This window comes from Anomaloglossus baeobatrachus, unplaced genomic scaffold (genome assembly GCF_048569485.1).
Source record: "Anomaloglossus baeobatrachus isolate aAnoBae1 unplaced genomic scaffold, aAnoBae1.hap1 Scaffold_3019, whole genome shotgun sequence".
In the NCBI taxonomy this organism is placed as follows: Eukaryota; Metazoa; Chordata; class Amphibia; order Anura; family Aromobatidae; genus Anomaloglossus; species Anomaloglossus baeobatrachus.
This window is the reverse complement of record NW_027442446.1, coordinates 15,144-38,393: the sequence shown is the minus strand read 5'-3', so window position 1 is coordinate 38,393 and position 23,250 is coordinate 15,144. Positions and strand designations below refer to the sequence as shown.

Sequence of the window (23,250 nt, the reverse complement as noted above, 5' to 3'; positions counted from 1 at the left end):
CATTGAGAACTGCAAATTATTTTTCTACCCTTGATCTCACTAGTCGCTATTGGCAAGTGTCCGTTGCTGAGGCAGACCGGGAGAAGACCGCCTTTGCCACCCCGATGGGTCTCTGCGAGTTCAAAAGCATGCCCTTCGAGCTGTGCAATTTGCCAGGAACCTTCCAGAGGCTGATGGAATGCTGCTTGGGACACCGAAACTTTGAAACGGTACTGCTATACCTTTATGATGTTATTGTTTATTCTAAAGCAAACAAGATTTTAGGGTGTATAAAAAGGGAGATTAGATCCGGTGAGCCCAACGTATTGTTACCCCTCTATAAATCACTTGTAAGGCCACATCTGGAATATGGGGTAAAGTCCTGAGCAGGTTGATAACCATTGGTTTGAGCATGGTAGGGTGTAGTGCGCATCTTCCTGCATCGGTAAAAGCTGCAGAAGTCCTTGAAGATTTCCGCTTCAAAGGCTGTGCCTTGATCTGTGAGGACTCTCTCTGAGTAGCCATGAGGTCTGCATAAGTGTGCTTGGAAGACCTTCGCTGCAGTATGGGCCATTAGATCTTTGACTTGTACCACAACCATAAATCTCGAGTAGTTGTCTACCATCGTAAGTGCATACGTGAGCTCGCCTCGATATTCTGCAACAAAACTCCCTTTTTCGATTTCAGTTTCAGCAAACACTCCTCTTCCTGTAGAAAATATTTATCATTACCTAAGACAGTCATTCTAATGCATGACAATATTAAGGCAATTTAGTTAAAACTTGTTTTAACTCACCTTTAAGGGGATTGATGTATTTCATGGTCAATCCAGGTTTGTCAGTGATGGCACTGACATAATGTATGGCGTCTTTTTCGGGCGTTATCCTTTGCCTTTTCATTGTGAAAATCCAGTTGCCTATATCAAAGCAAATTCTACTACTTGTAAAGTATGCAGAAAATGAAATGTAGAACATATAACATCAACTGCTTAGGAACGCATCATAGGTTAGTACTTAAAAGGATATTGTCATGTTCTAGTCATAATGCAAGCTGGACATTTTTCATGTTACCCTGTAATCGCCGGCCTGTTCTAATGCTCACAAGCCAAGATATAGGCTCAGCTGCTAAGGCTTCCCTCTGCCTTCTGAATGAAACTTGAATATGTCTGGGTCACTGTGTATATAGCAGGTGCTCAGAAAAAATAACAGTCAATTCAATAGAAATAGCTCTGGCACACTATAGTGATCAATAACGTAAGAAAAGAACTCTTGGAATGCTGAAAATTCTTTATTTGTGCAAAAGGATAATTCATCCAACGTTTCGACCTTGTTTTTAGGTCTTTATCAAGGATAAAGTTATCTAAGATCATAAAGGGTTACAAAACCATATAAACACGTAATTAGTACATAGTACAACATAACAGTACAATATATTGCTACTTGAGAGTACAATGGGTCAAATGACCATGATGCACATACAAAAAAGTTTTCCAAAGCCATAGTGAAAACATTTGTACTGAGGAAAGAAAATTTCCACATGACCTATCTGGAGAAACATTCTGGATCAAACAACCAAAAATAGTCAAGCAGGTAAATACACACCTATATGGATAACAGGATGATATGTGTTCAATTGTATAGCGTCATTGCCATTAAGGTACAAATGGAAAACTTGCAATCCTATATAGTGAAGGAAATGAACACATATCATATCAAAGAACACAGGAACATGGGTGTGAGAAAAACCTCAATGTTTATACTTTGTTCTTTATAATGGTGTGAACATGTATATGTCTCAGTACCTTATGCACTTGAGAATTCTAGTGAGTAGATCATGAAAGCCTATTTCAGAACTGGAATCGGTAAATAAATGTAGGTGGAATCTAAATGAAAAGATGGTACAAGTGTTATCATGACACGTGGGCTATAACACAATGGACCGTGTGACAAAGAAGAAAGGAGAGAAAGAAGAGGAAGAAAATGCAACTACCTGTAACATTACGTGATAGTCACTGGTAAGTATCACTTGACAATTCAAATGAAAAAGGATTCCTTTATTAAAGGGTTCTCAGTCGCCTCAGGATCATGAAATACTAGGGTAAATGATATGAGAATGGGTAAGAAGCACCACTAAAGGAAATATGAGATGCAGGACATATATCTATAAACCCCTGAACTACATGATAGAAATAAAAAGAAGAAAAAAGAAAAAAAAGAAGAAAGAAGAAGAACACATAGAATGCGGAAAGAGAATGGGTACAACTACCTGAGTTACTGCAGGGAGGCCCCTGGTTGGTATTGTGAGGGTTAGTGGAATTCCTTCACTGAAGGGTTCTCAGTTGCCTCAGGTTCGTGAAAAATGCTATAGACAAATAATGCCCGGAGAAAAGGGGTTCATATACAGCGAATAATGGTAATACAAGGTACATGTGTCACATGTAATAGTATATATATATATATTGTACTAAGCTCTACACCAGAAATAGAAAGTAGTCCCTCTGCCTTCTGTCTAGGTGCCCTGAGTTATGTCCTGTAAACTGTCACAGGGACCCAGACACACATGTGTAGTAGGGGAATATCCCTCCTGAGATGCCAGTGCTAGAGCACTCGTTTGCTGTGGAGTTGAACGCTATGTGAGCAGTTCTTACCTTCAATGAGCAGAAGTCTCTTTTTTCAGATTTCAATATCTCTGTGGGTATCTGGCAGAAATATGGAATACTCTTTACTGCTAAGACCCTGTACACCACTCCCACTAAAGGGGGCTTTACACGCTGCGACATCGCTAATGCGGAGTCGTTGGGGTCACGGAATTTGTGACGCACATCCGGCCGCATTAGCGATGTTGCTGCGTGTGACACCGATGAGCGATTTTGCATCGCTGCAAAAACGTGCAAAATCGCTCATCGGTGACATGGGTCTCCATTCTCGATTATCGTTACTGCAGCAGTAACGATGTAGTTCGTCGCTCCTGCGGCAGCACACATCGCTCCGTGTGACACCGCAGAAACGAGGAACCTCTCCTTACCTGCCTCCCAGCCGCTATGAGGAAGGAAGGAGGTGGGCGGGATGTTCCGGCCACTCATCTCCGCCCCTCCGCTGCTATTGGGCGGTCGCTCAGTGACGTCGCTGTGACGCCGCACGGACCGCCCCCTTAGAAAGGAGGCGGTTCGCCGGTCACAGCGACGTCGCCGGGCAGGTAAGTATGTGTGACGGGTCTGGTCGGTGTTGTGCAGCATGGGCAGCGATTTGCCCGTGTCGCGCAACAGATGGGGGCGGGTATCCACACTAGCGATATCGGGACCGATATCGCAGTGTGTAAAGTAGCCTTTAATAAACTGTGTAAAGGATTTTAAGTAAAAATCCACAATAAACCAGCGCTAGATGGGTTTTTATAATTTTATTAATAGACCACAAATAAAACATTTTTTGCTATCCTTGTTTCAAGACAGAGTATTTGATAATATACAATACACTGATTATTACTAAAACCAAGGACCACATAAAACAAGGACCACATAAAATAAAAAATGAAAGTAATGAGAATAAAATTCTTTTGTATAACCAATTAACTTCGAGGTGATACAATATTCACATTGATTTAGTTTTACCAGTCTAATGTAATGCCCCGGCCGGTGGCATATATTTTGTTTGGTTAATAATTTAGACTTATACAATGAAAGATGTATGTATGTATGATTGTGGCCTTACAAGTGATTTATAGAGGGGTAACAATACGTTGGGATCACCGGATCTAATCTCGCTTTTTATACACCCTAAAATCTTGTTTGCTTTAGAATAAACAATAACATCATAAAGGTATAGCAGTACCGTTTCAAAGTTTCGGTGTCCCAAGCAGCATTCCATCAGCCTCTGGAAGGTTCCTGGCAAATTGCACAGCTCGAAGGGCATGCTTTTGAACTCGCAGAGACCCATCGGGGTGGCAAAGGCGGTCTTCTCCCGGTCTGCCTCAGCAACGGACACTTGCCAATAGCGACTAGTGAGATCAAGGGTAGAAAAATAATTTGCAGTTCTCAATGCAGCTAGCTATTCCTCAATACAGGGGAGTGGTGCTGTCCTTCTTCTTTAACAGGACCAACGGAGCTGCCCAGAGGCTACAACTGTCACGGATAACCCCAGCCTCCTTCATGTTGCTCAACATGTCCTTGGTACACTGGTAATGTGCAGGTAGTTTTGGCTTATATCTATCTTTGATGGGTGGGTGTGCACTTGTGGGGATGTAGTGTTTGACCCCTTTTATTCTTCAAAAGTCTAGCGGATGTTTGCTGAAGACTTGCTCGTATTCTTGCACTAGCCTGTAGACCCCCTTCTTGTGATGTGAAGGTGTGGAGTCAGTGCCTACGTGTAATTCCTTACACCACTCCTCTGGCTGACTTGGTGAGCTGTCACTGAATGGGTGGGCTGAAGCAATGGTGGATGCTGCTGTTTGGATAGCATGTGTATCTACTGAGAACAGCTTATCAATGGTGGCAAATCGGAGCAGCTTAATCTCTTGCTCTCCGCAGTTCAACACTCTCATGGGCACTCTTCCCTTCCATATTAATGAATAAAACTATGATGTAAATAGCATATAGATACCCCACAAATGCAGATAAAAGTAGGTTATGGGAAAAGGGGGAAGAGAGAAACAGGAAAATAGTGGAATAAAGTATACCTTCCAGGTGGGAGAGGAAATGGCAGCACAGCCAGTGGAGGTGAAGCAAGGGGAGCCTGCAACTAAAGAGTTGAGAGCGTTATCACATGGTGACTGAGCCTGATTGTAACGGGAGCATAGAGGTGCCGATCCTGTCTTACCTGCGTTGGTGTAGAAGTGGGTGTCCTGTGGTGGAGTCAGCTATGTGCAGTGGTGGCCGTGGGTTCTTTTATGTGCGACCGTAGTAATAGCTGCGCCCACTTCCTGTATGGGAGTGGAATGCAGTGAGGGTAATGGAACGCACGCCTGTGTGACGCCCCTGGACTAATCCAGGGTGTCACAGGGAACTGCACTATTCTCTATCCTTGGTGCAGGGCCCACCCTCCTTGGTTCCGGGGTCCGCAACAGTGATTCTGTACTAACAGCACAAATCCTAGTCACCTAAACACTACACTTGTCAGGCACACCAGGGGCGTGGTTCCAGCTGGGAAAGGAACCGCCCACCTATGAGTCAGACAGGCTGGTGGGAGGAGTCAGTTAGACAGTTGGTAGTAACTGAAAAAGAGAGAGGACCTGGGGATTAAGAGCTCCCTGAGGAGAGCCTGGCTGGGTCGCAGACAGTGGCCTGTACTTGACGGCTCAGAGATTAGCGGCGTCAGCACAGCGGAGGGATAGGACTTCCCACACAGAGCAGTCACAGAAAATCCCACGTGCCAGCTGCTAAGAGCAGGTCCCAATTAAAAAGAGGGACGGGACCCGAAGGTTTCAAGCCAACGGGGCCAGGGACACACACAGTATACAGTGTATGGAGGAAGGCTCCAGTCCACCACAGAATCACTGAAAGGGACCACCGCACGTGCAGTCACCGAGTGCAGCAGTACCAAGAGACTTTGTTTACCTCAGAGTCTGTGTCCACTGAATGCGTCATCACACCTGAGTGAGTACCCTGGCCCCCAGCGTCCTGCCGGCCCTATATCAATATAGGCTGTTCCTACCTATTCCCTACCCTGAGTCCCGGGGCCCCTACCTGCGGAGGGAATCACCACCAGGCTGCCCCAACACCATCAGCCCCGGCACTCCCATACAGCAGCGGCGGTATTCCTTATTACCGCACACCGCAGGTGGCGTCACAAATATTCTCCCCCGTAAAAAACCTTTTTGTTTTTCATCAAAGTGTCTGCCGAGCAGTCCGACTGCTGCTAGGGCGTCACACATTGATTTTTGGCGTCACGAACAGGATTGGACTGGACCCACTAACCTGGGTGACGTGCGCCTTCTCCAAAACTGTTGAGCCCAAAGTGAATAAAAAAAAAAAAAATTCAGTTGCCGCCATCTTGCTGCTGAAAACCAAGGGGGCATAGAAAGATGTCGGCGCCGGGTGAAGCGAGCGCAGCGGCAGTTCCCCCTCAAGATCAAGGTGACATGGACGCACGAGCGACCGCGCAGATAATGCCAATGACTTTACCGTATGTGCCAGGCGCTACCTGGCTACCACAATATGATGGTTCCCCTGACACTCTGCAAGGATTCAAAAGAAAAATCCGCACACTCCTGGATATGTTTGGGATGAATGACCGGCAGCAAGCGTCTGTACTACTCGGCCAGTTATCAGGCGCCGCAGAGCTGGAGGCGGAGACCTGGACAGATCAGGACCGGGCCTCAGTAACTGCCAGTGGATCTGGAGATGGAAGTTGAGATGCCTGAAGTTTATTCCCCAAATGCAGATTGGGATACCAAGCGTAGAGCTCAATACAGGCAAATTCAAGAGTATGTCGAGGAGAATCTGGACCAAAGTAGGGAAAAGCAAGAAAGAAGCTTTAACAAGCAAGCCCAAGCCCCTCCATTTTCACCAGGAGAAGTGGTCTTAAAAAGAAAAAGAAAGATGCATAAACTGGACGACCAGTGGGAAAGAGAGCCATATGTGGTCCAGCCTTCCAATTTCAACAACCAGAAGACCTGTCTTGTCAGCAAGGACCAAGGAAGAACCACAGCTGTAATTTCCCGTGACCACTTGAAAAAGTGCCCTGAACCCCTGAACATCCAGAAGGAAGAACAGCCCCAACCTCAAGTGACTGAGAAAAAGAAGAGAGTGATCCACACCATCCTAGGTGACTTCCCGGAAGATTGGCCTATGTACAATGGAGCAGTGATTGTGCCTGTACTCACATTCCCGCAACCCGCGGAAGAACCAGAACCAAGGAGGCCTGAAATCATTGCACCTAGAGAAGTACCCATACCAGCACCACGAACACGTAGATTACCACCTACAACACCTAGCACCAGTAGTGGGGAACAGGTAGTAGCAAACACCACAGTACAAGGGTTAGAGGGAAGCCAGGAGCTGAGAAGGTCCACCCGTGTGAACTTTGGTCAGCCCCCACATAGGTTCAGAGATGAGGAATGGTAGCGGAACCCGGCTACTCTACCCTAATGTAAATAGTCTAAATATAGAGTAAATTTAAAAATGTTTAGTATTTTCCATGCTTTTAATTCTACTATTTTCCATGCTAAAGATAGTCATGTAAGACATGTTGATATAGAGTGTTGATAAGAAGAATGTTGATTTTATTTTAATTACCTGGATTCATGACCTGATTGACGACCAATGATAAGTTTTATTGAAAATGGACCTTTGGCTACAGGACTGGTGGTAGCCAGCACGAACTGGTGCTATTGTAAATGGTTATTTCCCATTCATAGCCACGGACTGCATCCCCACCTACAGGAGAAGACACAGGTGGAGGAGAGACCTGGGAGACATATGGCCCAGGTCTGGCCACCAACAGGAACGGTGGCTTGCCTCCTTTTGGAACTTTGGGGGTGGGATGAAGGACTGGGAAAGCGAAACGTTGGGTTCAAGTGCCTCCCCTGCGTGGGATGGATAGATATGTTTTTCTTATTAAAATGTTCACTTTTTGCAGATAAAAATAAACACTCTGGGTGCACTGTAGCTCGGGGACGAGCTACGTTTAACCAAGGGGGAATGTGACGCCCCTGGACTAATCCAGGGTGTCACAGGGAACTGCACTATTCTCTATCCTTGGTGCAGGGCCCACCCTCCTTGGTTCCGGGGTCCGCAACAGTGATTCTGTACTAACAGCACAAATCCTAGTCACCCAAACACTACACTTGTCAGGCACACCAGGGGCGTGGTTCCAGCTGGGAAAGGAACCGCCCACCTATGAGTCAGACAGGCTGGTGGGAGGAGTCAGTTAGACAGTTGGTAGTAACTGAAAAAGAGAGAGGACCTGGGGATTAAGAGCTCCCTGAGGAGAGCCTGGCTGGGTCGCAGACAGTGGCCTGTACTTGACGGCTCAGAGATTAGCGGCGTCAGCACAGCGGAGGGATAGGACTTCCCACACAGAGCAGTCACAGAAAATCCCACGTGCCAGCTGCTAAGAGCAGGTCCCAATTAAAAAGAGGGACGGGACCCGAAGGTTTCAAGCCAACGGGGCCAGGGACACACACAGTATACAGTGTATGGAGGAAGGCTCCAGTCCACCACAGAATCACTGAAAGGGACCACCGCACGTGCAGTCACCGAGTGCAGCAGTACCAAGAGACTTTGTTTACCTCAGAGTCTGTGTCCACTGAATGCGTCATCACACCTGAGTGAGTACCCTGGCCCCCAGCGTCCTGCCGGCCCTATATCAATATAGGCTGTTCCTACCTATTCCCTACCCTGAGTCCCGGGGCCCCTACCTGCGGAGGGAATCACCACCAGGCTGCCCCAACACCATCAGCCCCGGCACTCCCATACAGCAGCGGCGGTATTCCTTATTACCGCACACCGCAGGTGGCGTCACAAATATTCTCCCCCGTAAAAAACCTTTTTGTTTTTCATCAAAGTGTCTGCCGAGCAGTCCGACTGCTGCTAGGGCGTCACACCTGCGCATTTGTGTTTAACGTCGCGCATGTGCAGAACGGAGAAAAGGCTGCGCTCACTTCCTAATGAAAGGGAGTGAGACGCATCTGGGAAGGGAAGGGAAAAGATTAGGGTTTGGGGATGATGAAAGGGCTTTCTACGGGCAAGGATGGCAAAGGGTGGCAGTGACGGAAAGTCAGGCAGCCTGTCCTGTCCTGTCCTGTCCGTCCGTCTTTTTGTATCATGAATTGGAAAGACTGCAAGGGGGAGGGGAGGTGCTTGTGTCCAAAAGGAGGAGTTATTCAGATTCATTGCAGTGGGCGGCGGCTGCAAAAAGCACCATTCTTCTTGTTTTTGCTCTGCAAAACAGCCTTTTCAAGGGTTGGCTTGGTGACAAAATGTCTTCTGTAGGCGTGGGTTTGTCTCCCTCTCCCTAAGATGTGTCCGGTATAGGCCAGGGTGCCACTCAAGGCCGTAACAAATTCGGGTTATAGCTTCTCGGCCTTTTGGCTAAGATCAAGTGTAGTTTCGGAGGACGCTACCTTGGTCGGTACTGGAAGGTGCCTGGGATTGCACGTCTGCCGGCCTTGAGGAAGTGTGTGCGCCTTCTGGTGACACATAGCCCTCTTGTGCCTGGACGGTTCCCAGGCAACGGGAGGCGATCACCTTTGTTATTTTGAAGTCCTACTGATAAACAGAAAAAAAAAAAATTTAAATCTGTTCTTATCAGTTTAATATCTGATACGTCCCCTCTCTGGGGACCATATATTAAATGGATTTTTAGAACAAGGAGATGGAAAAAATCTTGCTCTGTCCACTGCACGCATTGACCTGGTATTGCAGTACCTCCAGGACCGGTGCACCCCTTCTTAACCCAGTTTCCAAAAGCAGAACTCAATTCACCTGATTCAAATGAGCCCCATTAGTGAATTGAAAGAAAGCAAAAACTTTATATGCACCTCAATTTGGCCAATTCACTTTTCACACTTTCACCCTTTTTTTTATCTTTCACACCTTTTACTTGCTTTATTGATGCAAAAAGCTGTGCCAAATAGCAAACTCATCTCCACTCAACTTGACCAACTCTGCTATGTCCCGTGCAGTATCTTATTCTCAGTCTTATCTAGATCATTTGCAATTGAATAGAATAGATCCCTTTTGGCTACTTATGACTGTGTAAAATATGTAGTTTTACTGGGCTGGGATGAGAGAATCCATTGAAGCATGGTGTAGGGATTGTGGTTCCTGTGTGCTAAGAAGAGAGGCTGGCACCAGCCAGAAAGCCCCATTGCAGCCAATAATCACTTAATAACTTTTTCAACTTGTCATCATATGGGAGGCCCCGTTGTTGGTAGACGTGCACCTTCTCAGTGAATGGCCGGTGAAATGCAGGCAACTCGATCTCTTCGAGGTCATCATCCTCTGGCCCCTCTTCCGACAGGTGGGGCATCCGGGAGAGTGCATTGGCATTGACGTTGGTACGGCCGGCCCGGTACTTGATGGTGAAATCGTAGTTGGCTAACCTGGTCACCCACCGCTGCTCCAACGCGCCCAGCTTGGCCGTATCTAGATGGGTCAGCAGGTTATTGTCTGTGTACGCGGTGAACTTGGCTGCTGCCAGGTAATGGCGGAACCGCTCGGTGATAGCCCACACCAGTGCCAAGAGCTCAAGCTTGAAGGAGATGTAGTTCTCAGGGTTCCTCTCAGTCGGTCGGAGTTTTCGGCTAGCATAAGCTATTACCTTTTCCCTTCTGTCTTGGACCTGGGATAGAACAGCCCCCAAGCCCACATTGCTGGCGTCGGTGTAGAGGATGAATGGGCGGCTGTAGTCAGGGTACGCTAGGATTTCCTCTCCGGTCAGGGCTGTTCTCAGCTGGCGGAAGGATTCCTCATGCTTTTCTTCCCACACCAATGGGGCTACTAGGGATCTACCACCCTTGGTCTGTCCTACGAGGAGGTCTTGCATGGGGGCAGCCATCTTTGTGTACCCCTTAATGAAGCGACGGTAATATCCCACCAGGCCCAGAAACTGCCTCACTTCCCTCACTGTGGTCGGTCTCGGCCAGTCTTGGATGGCGGTGATCTTCTCGGGGTTGGGGGCGACACCTTCCGCACCAACCACATGTCCTAGGTACTGCACTCTGGGTTTCAGCAGATGACACTTTGAGGGCTTCAACTTCATCCCATACTTGGCAAGGGACGCGAACACCTCGGCTAGGTGCTCCAGGTGGGCTTCATACGTCTGTGAGTACACAATCACATCATCCAAGTACAGCAAAACGGTCCCATAGGCAGTCTTCTCTCGGTCTTCCGGTGCCACGGCCACCTGCCAGTACCCGCTGGTGAGGTCAAGGGTGGAGAAGTAGTTAGCGGTTCTCAGCGAGGCCAGGGACTCTTTGATGCGGGGCAGAGGGTAAGCATCCTTATGCGTTATCTGGTTAATCTTCCGGTAATCCACACACATCCGCATGGTGCCATCCTTCTTCTTAACCAGCACCAACGGAGCGGCCCAGGGACTACAGCTGTCCCTAATAACCCCTGCCTCCTTCATGTTCCTCAACATGTCTTTGGCGCATTGGTAGTGCGCAGGGGGAATAGGCCTGTATCTCTCTTTAATAGGGGAGTGTGTACCGGTAGGGATGTGGTGTTGAACCCCTTTAATCTGCCCAAAATCTAGAGGGTGCTTGCTAAAAACCCGCTCATACTCCTGTACCACCCGGTATACCCCTTCCTTGTGGTGTATGGGGGTATCATCAGTGCCGACATGTAGCTCTCGATACCACTCGCCTAACTCCCCCAGGGATGAGTGGGAACCGGCAGCAGGCGGTGTGACCGGGGGAACGGCTTCATGGATCGTGTGGGGATCTAGAGTGAGCAATTTGGCAAGGGTAGCGTACCGGGTGGTGCATGAATGCACACATATTGGTTTTATAATCTTATTGTATTACTTTATATTCTTATTTCACTTGTGCATATCTCCACCATAATCCTGGCTAAGAAATATAGCTTTTTTTGGGGTACACAGGTAGTAAGGTCTTCTTTCTATTTCTTTAGGGGTGATATAGCCTGGTGGAACTCTAGACCTCTAACATTATATATGCACCCTTTTTCTTTATGGTTCTTGGACACCTTATAACATTCTTCCATACATATATATCTTTCTCATAAATTATAAATAATTAGGCATTTTTATATATTTTATTTACATTTTCATAAATAACTTTTTACAAAGCATGGGGGACATTCTCACATACATATAATTTTCATGTACGCATTCTGAAAATTTACGCATAAACCGTACACACTCCTTTTTGTAACAATTTCTATAACTCATTCGCTGAACTCTCATCCCGGATATTCATTCTTACACCGAATTTCCTGTTATAACACAACATTCATGATTTTTATTCAATTTATTTTTATTTTTTAGGTTTATTAGTAGTGATGAGCGAGTACTAAAAAGCTCGGGTGCTCGAAGCTCAGGCCGAGCCTCCCAAGATACTCGTGTACTCGGCCCGAGCACCGAGCCCAATGTTATCCTATGGGAGACCCGAGTATTTTTGTGAAATGACCACCGGCAGCATGTAGAAACCCTAAAAATGGCACAAAAGTCTCCGAAGAGTGCTCAAATGACATGGCAACAGCATGGGGAAGACCCATTGAAGCATTTATCACTCAAAAGTCACAGCTGTGAATAATTTTGTCCGCGTTTTACGCCATTTTTACGGACTCACCAGAAAACCTTCCAAAATGACACCAAAATGATTTTTCATAGCGGAAATGTTAAGGGCACATACCCAATAGTGAGATAAAGCTAATGTATGTTACTTTTTGAGATCAATACATGAAAGATTTTACGTAAAACATTGTGTGGCACTCCGATGTCCCTGAGAAGAGACGTACATAAAGGCCTCTGAGTCTAATGTGCCCATTTTGAGGAACTGAGTAAAGACTGGGTAGTATTTTCCTTTGCCAGGGCAGTCCAAAATTGTGAGGTTCACCAATGCCCCTGCATACAGACGTGCATGATGGCTTGTAAACCTGAAGTGCCCATTGTAAGGAAGTGGGTCTATTGTAGTATAACCCTTAGGCAGGGCAGCCAAAAATTGGGAGGCTCCACGTTGTCCCTGGATAGAGACGTGCATGAGGGCCTCAAAACATTAAGTGTCCAGTGTCAGGAAGTGGGTGTATTATAGTATAGCCCTTAGGCAGGGCAGCCAAAAATTGGGAGGCTCCACGTTGTCCCTGGATAGAGACGTGCATGAGGGCCTGTAAACCTGAAGTGCCCATTGGAAGGAAGTGGGTCTTTTGTAGTATAGCCCTTTGGCAGGGCAGCCAAAAATTGTGAGGCTCCACGTTGTCCCTGGATAGAGACGTGCATGAGGGCCTCAAAACATTAAGTGTCCATTGTCAGGAAGTGGGTGTATTATAGTATAGCCCTTTGGCAGGGCAGCCAAAAATTGGGAGGCTCCACGTTGTCCCTGGATAGAGACGTGCATGAGGGCCTCAAAACATTAAGTGTCCATTGTCAGGAAGTGGGTGTATTATAGTATAGCCCTTAGGCAGGGCAGCCAAAAATTGGGAGGCTCCACGTTGTCCCTGGATAGAGACGTGCATGAGGGCCTGTAAACCTGAAGTGCCCATTGGAAGGAAGTGGGTCTTTTGTAGTATAGCCCTTTGGCAGGGCAGCCAAAAATTGGGAGGCTCCACGTTGTCCCTGGATAGAGACGTGCATGAGGGCCTGTAAACCTGAAGTGCCCATTGGAAGGAAGTGGGTCTTTTGTAGTATAGCCCTTTGGCAGGGCAGCCAATAATTGGGAGGCTCCACGTTGTCCCTGGATAGAGACATGCATGAGGGCCTCAAAACATTAAGTGTCCATTGTCAGGAAGTGGGTGTATTATAGTATAGCCCTTAGGCAGGGCAGCCAAAAATTGGGAGGCTCCACGTTGTCCCTGGATAGAGACGTGCATGAGGGCCTGTAAACCTGAAGTGCCCATTGGAAGGAAGTGGGTCTTTTGTAGTATAGCCCTTTGGCAGGGCAGCCAAAAATTGTGAGGCTCCACGTTGTCCCTGGATAGAGACGTGCATGAGGGCCTCAAAACATTAAGTGTCCATTGTCAGGAAGTGGGTGTATTATAGTATAGCCCTTTGGCAGGGCAGCCAAAAATTGGGAGGCTCCACGTTGTCCCTGGATAGAGACGTGCATGAGGGCCTCAAAACATTAAGTGTCCATTGTCAGGAAGTGGGTGTATTATAGTATAGCCCTTAGGCAGGGCAGCCAAAAATTGGGAGGCTCCACGTTGTCCCTGGATAGAGACGTGCATGAGGGCCTCAAAACATTAAGTGTCCATTGTCAGGAAGTGGGTCTTTTGTAGTATAGCCCTTTGGCAGGGCAGCCAAAAATTGGGAGGCTCCACGTTACAACGACAGGAGACCCGCTCCTTTGCAATGGGAACAATGTTTTGAGGCCCTCATGCACGTCTCTATGCAGGGACAACGTGGAGCCTCCCAATTTTTGGCTGCCCTGCCAAAGGGCTATACTATAATACACCCACTTCCTGACAATGGACACTTAATGTTTTGAGGCCCTCATGCACGTCTCTATCCAGGGACAACGTGGAGCCTCCCAATTTTTGGCTGCCCTCCCAAAGGGCTATACTACAAATGACCCACTTCCTGACAATGGACACTTAATGTTTTGAGGCCCTCATGCACGTCTCTATCCAGGGACAACGTGGAGCCTCCCAATTTTTGGCTGCACTGCCTAAGGGCTATACTATAATACACCCACTTCCTGACAATGGACACTTAATGTTTTGAGGCCCTCATGCACGTCTCTATCCAGGGACAACGTGGAGCCTCCCAATTTTTGGCTGCCCTGCCAAAGGGCTATACTATAATACACCCACTTCCTGACAATGGACACTTAATGTTTTGAGGCCCTCATGCACGTCTCTATCCAGGGACAACGTGGAGCCTCCCAATTTTTGGCTGCCTTGCCAAAGGGCTATACTACAAAAGACCCACTTCCTTCCAATGGGCACTTCAGGTTTACAGGCCCTCATGCACGTCTCTATCCAGGGACAACGTGGAGCCTCCCAATTTTTGGCTGCCCTGCCTAAGGGCTATACTATAATACACCCACTTCCTGACAATGGACACTTAATGTTTTGAGGCCCTCATGCATGTCTCTATCCAGGGACAATGTGGAGCCTCCCAATTTTTGGCTGCCCTGCCAAAGGGCTATACTACAAAAGACCCACTTCCTTCCAATGGGCACTTCAGGTTTACAGGCCCTCATGCACGTCTCTATCCAGGGACAACGTGGAGCCTCCCAATTTTTGGCTGCCCTGCCAAAGGGCTATACTACAAAAGACCCACTTCCTTCCAATGGGCACTTCAGGTTTACAGGCCCTCATGCACGTCTCTATCCAGGGACAACGTGGAGCCTCCCAATTTTTGGCTGCCCTGCCTAAGGGCTATACTATAATACACCCACTTCCTGACACTGGACACTTAATGTTTTGAGGCCCTCATGCACGTCTCTATCCAGGGACAACGTGGAGCCTCCCAATTTTTGGCTGCCCTGCCTAAGGGCTATACTACAATAGACCCACTTCCTTACAATGGGCACTTCAGGTTTACAGGCCTTCATGCACGTCTGTATGCAGGGGCATTGGTGAACCTCACAATTTTGGACTGCCCTGGCAAAGGAAAATACTACAAAGACTCAGTTCCTCAAAATGGGCACATTAGACTCAGAGGCCTTTATGTACGTCTCTTCTCAGGGACATCGGAGTGCCACACAATGTTTTACGTAAAATCTTTCATGTATTGATCTCAAAAAGTAACATACATTAGCTCTATCTCACTATTGGGTATGTGCCCTTAACATTTCCGCTATGAAAAATCATTTTGGTGTCATTTTGGAAGGTTTTCTGGTGAGTCCGTAAAAATGGCGTAAAACGCGGACAAAATTATTCACAGCTGTGACTTTTGAGTGATAAATGCTTCAAGGGGTCTTCCCCATGCTGTTGCCATGTCATTTGAGCACTCTTCGGAGACTTTTGTGCCATTTTTAGGGTTTCTACATGCTGCCGGTGGTCATTTCACAAAAATACTCGGGTCTCCCATAGGATAACATTAGGCTCGGTGCTCGGGCCGAGTACCGAGTATCTTGGGAGGCTCGGCCCGAGCTTCGAGCACCCGAGCTTTTTAGTACTCGCTCATCACTACTAATAAACCTAAAAAATAAAAATAAATTGAATAAAAATCATGAATGTTGTGTTATAACAGGAAATTCGGTGTAAGAATGAATATCCGGGATGAGAGTTCAGCGAATGAGTTATAGAAATTGTTACAAAAAGGAGTGTGTACGGTTTATGCGTAAATTTTCAGAATGCGTACATGAAAATTATATGTATGTGAGAATGTCCCCCATGCTTTGTAAAAAGTTATTTATGAAAATGTAAATAAAATATATAAAAATGCCTAATTATTTATAATTTATGAGAAAGATATATATGTATGGAAGAATGTTATAAGGTGTCCAAGAACCATAAAGAAAAAGGGTGCATATATAATGTTAGAGGTCTAGAGTTCCACCAGGCTATATCACCCCTAAAGAAATAGAAAGAAGACCTTACTACCTGTGTACCCCAAAAAAAAGCTATATTTCTTAGCCAGGATTATGGTGGAGATATGCACAAGTGAAATAAGAATATAAAGTAATACAATAAGATTATAAAACCAATATGTGTGCATTCATGCACCACCCGGTACGCTACCCTTGCCAAATTGCTCACTCTAGATCCCCACACGATCCATGAAGCCGTTCCCCCGGTCACACCGCCTGCTGCCGGTTCCCACTCATCCCTGGGGGAGTTAGGCGAGTGGTATCGAGAGCTACATGTCGGCACTGATGATACCCCATACACCACAAGGAAGGGGTATACCGGGTGGTACAGGAGTATGAGCGGGTTTTTAGCAAGCACCCTCTAGATTTTGGGCAGATTAAAGGGGTTCAACACCACATCCCTACCGGTACACACTCCCCTATTAAAGAGAGATACAGGCCTATTCCCCCTGCGCACTACCAATGCGCCAAAGACATGTTGAGGAACATGAAGGAGGCAGGGGTTATTAGGGACAGCTGTAGTCCCTGGGCCGCTCCGTTGGTGCTGGTTAAGAAGAAGGATGGCACCATGCGGATGTGTGTGGATTACCGGAAGATTAACCAGATAACGCATAAGGATGCTTACCCTCTGCCCCGCATCAAAGAGTCCCTGGCCTCGCTGAGAACCGCTAACTACTTCTCCACCCTTGACCTCACCAGCGGGTACTGGCAGGTGGCCGTGGCACCGGAAGACCGAGAGAAGACTGCCTATGGGACCGTTTTGCTGTACTTGGATGATGTGATTGTGTACTCACAGACGTATGAAGCCCACCTGGAGTACCTAGCCGAGGTGTTCGCGTCCCTTGCCAAGTATGGGATGAAGTTGAAGCCCTCAAAGTGTCATCTGCTGAAACCCAGAGTGCAGTACCTAGGACATGTGGTTGGTGCGGAAGGTGTCGCCCCCAACCCCGAGAAGATCACCGCCATCCAAGACTGGCCGAGACCGACCACAGTGAGGGAAGTGAGGCAGTTTCTGGGCCTGGTGGGATATTACCGTCGCTTCATTAAGGGGTACACAAAGATGGCTGCCCCCATGCAAGACCTCCTCGTAGGACAGACCAAGGGTGGTAGATCCCTAGTAGCCCCATTGGTGTGGGAAGAAAAGCATGAGGAATCCTTCCGCCAGCTGAGAACAGCCCTGACCGGAGAGGAAATCCTAGCGTACCCTGACTACAGCCGCCCATTCATCCTCTACACCGACGCCAGCAATGTGGGCTTGGGGGCTGTTCTATCCCAGGTCCAAGACAGAAGGGAAAAGGTAATAGCTTATGCTAGCCGAAAACTCCGACCGACTGAGAGGAACCCTGAGAACTACATCTCCTTCAAGCTTGAGCTCTTGGCACTGGTGTGGGCTATCACCGAGCGGTTCCGCCATTACCTGGCAGCAGCCAAGTTCACCACGTACACAGACAATAACCTGCTGACCCATCTAGATACGGCCAAGCTGGGCGCGTTGGAGCAGCGGTGGGTGACCAGGTTAGCCAACTACGATTTCACCATCAAGTACCGGGCCGGCCGTACCAACGTCAATGCCAATGCACTCTCCCGGATGCCCCACCTGTCGGAAGAGGGGCCAGAGGATGATGACCTCAAAGAGATCGAGTTGCCTGCATTTCACCGGCCATTCACTGAGAAGGTGCACGTCTACCAACAACGGGTGAACCTGGATCCGCTGCCCCGACAGGACTGGCAGGAAGCTCAGGACCAGGCACCTGCTGTCCGCCTGGTCAAGACTCTAGTGGAACAGGGTTCTGCTGGTATAGACCCTGCTGCCCCTGCCGAAGCCCAACGTCTGTGGCAAGAACGGACCCGGCTATACCTACACCAGGGGAAGTTGTATCGCGAGCTGATTAATCCAAAGACTCACGAGAAGATCCGCCAGCTGGTGATTCCCCAGGCTAACGTGCCCACCGTCCTGCAAGCATACAATGATGGTGCAGTGCACTTCGGGTGGAAGAAGCTAGAGATGTTGTTAAGAGAGCGGTTCTATTGGAGTGGAATGCGGGAATCTGTGGAGGCCTGGTGCCGAGAATGTGGCCCTTGCGCATTGAGAAGGAAGAACGAGGCCAGCCAGAAGGCACCCCTACACCCGATCATTACACACCAACCGCTGGAGCTGGTTGCCCTTGACCATGTAAAGCTCACCCCCAGCCGAAGTGGGTACACCTACGCTCTGACCATCGTAGACCACTACTCGAGGTTCCTGGTGGTTGTCCCAGTTAAGGACTTAACCGGCCGCACCGCTGCTAAGGCTTTCCAGGCTTATTTCTGTTGACCGCATTGGTACCCGGAGAGGGTGCTTACCGACCAGGGTCCGGCCTTTGAAGCAGAGGTATTCCAGGAATTCTGCCAGTTGTACGGCTGCAAGAAAATCCGGACCACGCCTTACCACGCCCAAACCAATGGCATTTGTGAAAAGATGAACCACTTGGTCCTGGGCCTCCTCAAGACGTTACCACTGGAAGAGCGGAACCTGTGGCTGGAGAAGCTACCTGACCTGGTCGATATGTACAACAACATCCCTTCCAGCTCTACGAAATGCACTCCAGCATACCTGATGAGAGCTCGTCCCGGCCGGCTACCAGTGGATCTGGAAATGGGCTTGGAAGCTTCAGAAGCACTCCTGTCGACAGCTGAATGGGACACTCGGCGGAGGACACAGTACCGACAGGTCCAGGAGTATGTTGAAAAGAACTTGTGCCGGAGTCGGGGACAACAGGAGCAGTGCTTCAACAAGAAGGCGCCTGCCGGTTCCTTCCAACCTGGGGATGTAGTGCTGAAGCGGAAAAGAAGGGCCCACAAGCTGGATGATCAATGGGAAAAAACCCCGTATGTAGTCCAGCCCACAGGATGGGAGAATGGGAAGGCCTACCAGATCAGCCGTGACCAGGGGGGGACTTTGGCCACGGTTTCCCGAGACCACCTGAAGAAGTGCCCACCAGCATTGAGAGTAGCGGATGAGGCTCCAGTTCCCAGTCCAGTGGAGAAGGAAAAAGAGGTAATCCACACCATGATGGGTGATTTTCCAGCAGACTGGCCTACACAGAACGGTGCGGTGATCCTTCCAGTGATACTGTTCCCACAACCCGTGGATGAAGAAATGATGGAAACGGTTAACCGCGAGCCAGTGCCCAGGGATGTACCTGTACCCAGCTCCCCTACGCCTCCGCCTGCCCCACATGATAGCAGGGAGGAGGAACTGACTGTTCCCTCTGCCCCACTGCCTGTCACCACTGACACCGGACCCCGAAGGTCCACTCGCCCCAACCTAGGTAGACCCCCACTTAGGTACAGGGAAACTACTCTTTAAAAGGGGGGGGCTTTATGTGTTGAGTGTACCAGTTTGAAAGTTTTAAATGATAAGTAAAGATGATCAACCAAAGAAGTTTACCTGATTGAACCGTGATTAAACCGGCCGTTGCCGGCAACTGTTGTCCCCGTAGGGACTGTGCAACCATTGCGTAAGGAACTGCTTACGGACAAGCCCGAGAACTTGCAGGGCAACCACAAACTTAGTGCAATGTAAATAAAAATGTTTGTTGGCTTGACACCGTTACCGCCTCCGGAGAGGCTGATTTGGGAGGATGGGCCTGGAGGAAAGGGATGGCCTAGGCCCGCCACTACCGTAACCGGTGGCGATCCTCCGGGGGTTCAGGGGTCCCCTTGGACGTGGGCCCCCTGAAAGAGACAGAACCCGCTCGGGCAACTTGGTGCTGGACTGGGGTCAAGGGGTGCTGCCCGCTTCTTAGGGGCAGCATCAGGGCCAGGTTGTTTGGGTGGGAGAAGAGCGGAAGCTGTACCGTTGTAAAATGTTTATGATGCTTTTACATGTTTTACCGTTTTATTCTTTTTCAGTTGTGAAAATAAAACCGGTGATGGACGGGCAGCCCGCGGACGGTCTGCATTTTACTATAGGGGAATGTGGCGCCCTGGACAAGCCAGGTCGTCACAGGTACTACACCAACACACTCTACACTCCGGCTAGGCACACCGAAGCTAAACACAAATCCTAGTTGCCTTCCTCCAGGGGCTGATGTCCACACCAGGGGGTGGGCCAGGCGGTTGATCCAACCCACCGAGGAGTTCACAGTCCTGGAGGCGGGAAAAGGAGTCAGATTAGAGATCAGTTTTGGAGTTAGAGAAGTGAAGAGGAGAGGAGACTGACCGTGTCCGGGTGTGTGGCCCGGGCACTCAGCAAGGTTGGCAGACGGTGGTGACCTTCTGCAGGAGAGGCTGATTGGAGTGAACCGTACGGACCGGGGATGGGCGGTGGCCCGCCGGTACCAGATCGGGGAGTGAAGAGAAGCCAGCACCATCCGGCAGGGCCTACGGACCCCGACCAGGCTAGGAGTCGCCGTAAAACCGGTCAAATCCGTTAGCGACAGGAACCTCCAGGGTTTCCCAGCAGTCAAGACCCGATTGAAGGCAACAGCTCACACCGTAGAGGGAAGCACAGTCACCGCCAAGGCTACAGTTCCCAGGGCCAGAGCCTGCGGGCAAAAGGGGCTCCCTCAGCATCCATCCAAGCTGGGGAGCGGGTTACCGGTGGGAAGCCCGCTAGATTTTGGGGGAATAAAAGGGGTCCAACACCACATCCCCACAGGTGCACACCCACCCATCAAAGAGAGCTATAAGCCAATACCACCTTCACATTGCCAGTGTACCAAGGACATGTTGAGCAACATGAAGGCGGCTGGGGTTATCCGTGACAGTTGTAGCCTTTGGGCAGCTCTGTTGATCCTGTTAAAAAAGAAGGACGGCACCACTCCCCGTATTGAGGAATCGCTAGCTGCATTGAGAACTGCAAATTATTTTTCTACCCTTGATCTCACTAGTCACTATTGGCAAGTGTCCGTTGCTGAGGCAGACCGGGAGAAGACCGCCTTCGCCACCCCTATGGGTCTCTGCGAGTTCAAAAGCATGCCCTTCGAGCTGTGCAATGCGCCAGGAACCTTCCAGAGGCTGATGGAATGCTGCTTGGGACAAGATTTTAGGGTGTATAAAAAGGGAGATTAGATCCCGTGATCCCAACGTATTGTTACACCTCTATAAATCACTTGTAAGGCTACATCTGGAATATGGGAACCAGTTTTGGGCTCCACATTTTAATAAGGACATTCAGAAGTTAGAGTCAGTTCAAAGGTGGGCAACTAGACTACTACAAGGAATGGAAGGCCTCCCATATGATGACAAGTTGAAAAAGTTATTAAGTGATTATTGGCTGCAATGGGGCTTTCTGGCTGGTGCCAGCCTCTCTTCTTAGCACACAGGAACCACAATCCCTACACCATGCTTCAATGGATTCTCTCATCCCAGCCCAGTAAAACTACATATTTTACACAGTCATAAGCAGCCAAAAGGGATCTATTCTATTCAATTGCAAATGATCTAGATAAGACTGAGAATAAGATACTGCACGGGACATAGCAGAGTTGGTCAAGTTGAGTGGAGATGAGTTTGCTATTTGGCACAGCTTTTTGCATCAATAAAGCAAGTAAAAGGTGTGAAAGATAAAAAAAAGGGTGAAAGTGTGAAAAGTGAATTGGCCAAATTGAGGTGCATATAAAGTTTTTGCTTTCTTTCAATTCACTAATGGGGCTCATTTGAATCAGGTGAATTGAGTTCTGCTTTTGGAAACTGGGTTAAGAAGGGGTGCACCGGTCCTGGAGGTACTGCAATACCAGGTCAATGCGTGCAGTGGACAGAGCAAGATTTTTTCCATCTCCTTGTTCTAAAAATCCATTTAATATATGGTCCCCAGAGAGGGGACGTATCAGATATTAAACTGATAAGAACAGATTTAATTTTTTTTTTTTTCTGCTTATCAGTAGGACTTCAAAATAACAAAGGTGATCGCCTCCCGTTGCCTGGGAACCGTCCAGGCACAAGAGGGCTATGTGTCACCAGAAGGCGCACACACTTCCTCAAGGCCGGCAGACGTGCAATCCCAGGCACCTTCCAGTACCGACCAAGGTAGCGTCCTCCGAAACTACACTTGATCTTAGCCAAAAGGCCGAGAAGCTATAACCCGAATTGGTTACGGCCTTGAGTGGCACCCTGGCCTATACCGGACACATCTTAGGGAGAGGGAGACAAACCCACGCCTACAGAAGACATTTTGTCACCCAAGCCAACCCTTGAAAAGGCTGTTTTGCAGAGCAAAAACAAGAAGAATGGTGCTTTTTGCACCCACTGCAATGAATCTGAATAACTCCTCCTTTTGGACACAAGCACCTCCCCTCCCCCTTGCAGTCTTTCCAATTCATGATACAAAAAGACGGACGGACAGGACAGGACAGGACAGGCTGCCTGACTTTCCGTCACTGCCACCCTTTGCCATCCTTGCCCGTAGAAAGCCCTTTCATCATCCCCAAACCCTAATCTTTTCCCTTCCCTTCCCAGATGCGTCTCACTCCCTTTCATTAGGAAGTGAGCGCAGCCTTTTCTCCGTTCTGCACATGCGCGACGTTAAACACAAATGCGCAGGCGTGCGTTCCATTACCCTCACTGCATTCCACTCCCATACAGGAAGTGGGCGCAGCTATTACTACGGTCGCACATAAAAGAACCCACGGCCACCACTGCACATAGCTGACTCCACCACAGGACACCCACTTCTACACCAACGCAGGTAAGACAGGATCGGCACCTCTATGCTCCCGTTACAATCAGGCTCAGTCACCATGTGATAACGCTCTCAACTCTTTAGTTGCAGGCTCCCCTTGCTTCACCTCCACTGGCTGTGCTGCCATTTCCTCTCCCACCTGGAAGGTATACTTTATTCCACTATTTTCCTGTTTCTCTCTTCCCCCGTTTCCCATAACCTACTTTTATCTGCATTTGTGGGGTATCTATATGCTATTTACATCATAGTTTTATTCATTAATATGGAAGGGAAGAGTGCCCATGAGAGTGTTGAACTGCGGAGAGCAAGAGATTAAGCTGCTCCGATTTGCCACCATTGATAAGCTGTTCTCAGTAGATACACATGCTATCCAAACAGCAGCATCCACCATTGCTTCAGCCCACCCATTCAGTGACAGCTCACCAAGTCAGCCAGAGGAGTGGTGTAAGGAATTA

The 23,250-nt window shown here is 48.5% G+C and overlaps 2 pseudogenes; one reads left to right on the top strand and one right to left on the bottom strand.

Annotated features, from left to right (window-relative positions):
• Window positions 1-9,155: 9,155 nt before the first annotated feature.
• On the top strand, window positions 9,156-9,362 carry LOC142268462 (U2 spliceosomal RNA; annotated as a pseudogene).
• A 12,455-nt stretch (window positions 9,363-21,817) lies between these two features.
• Window positions 21,818-22,024, bottom strand: LOC142268461 (U2 spliceosomal RNA; annotated as a pseudogene).
• Window positions 22,025-23,250: the final 1,226 nt, after the last annotated feature.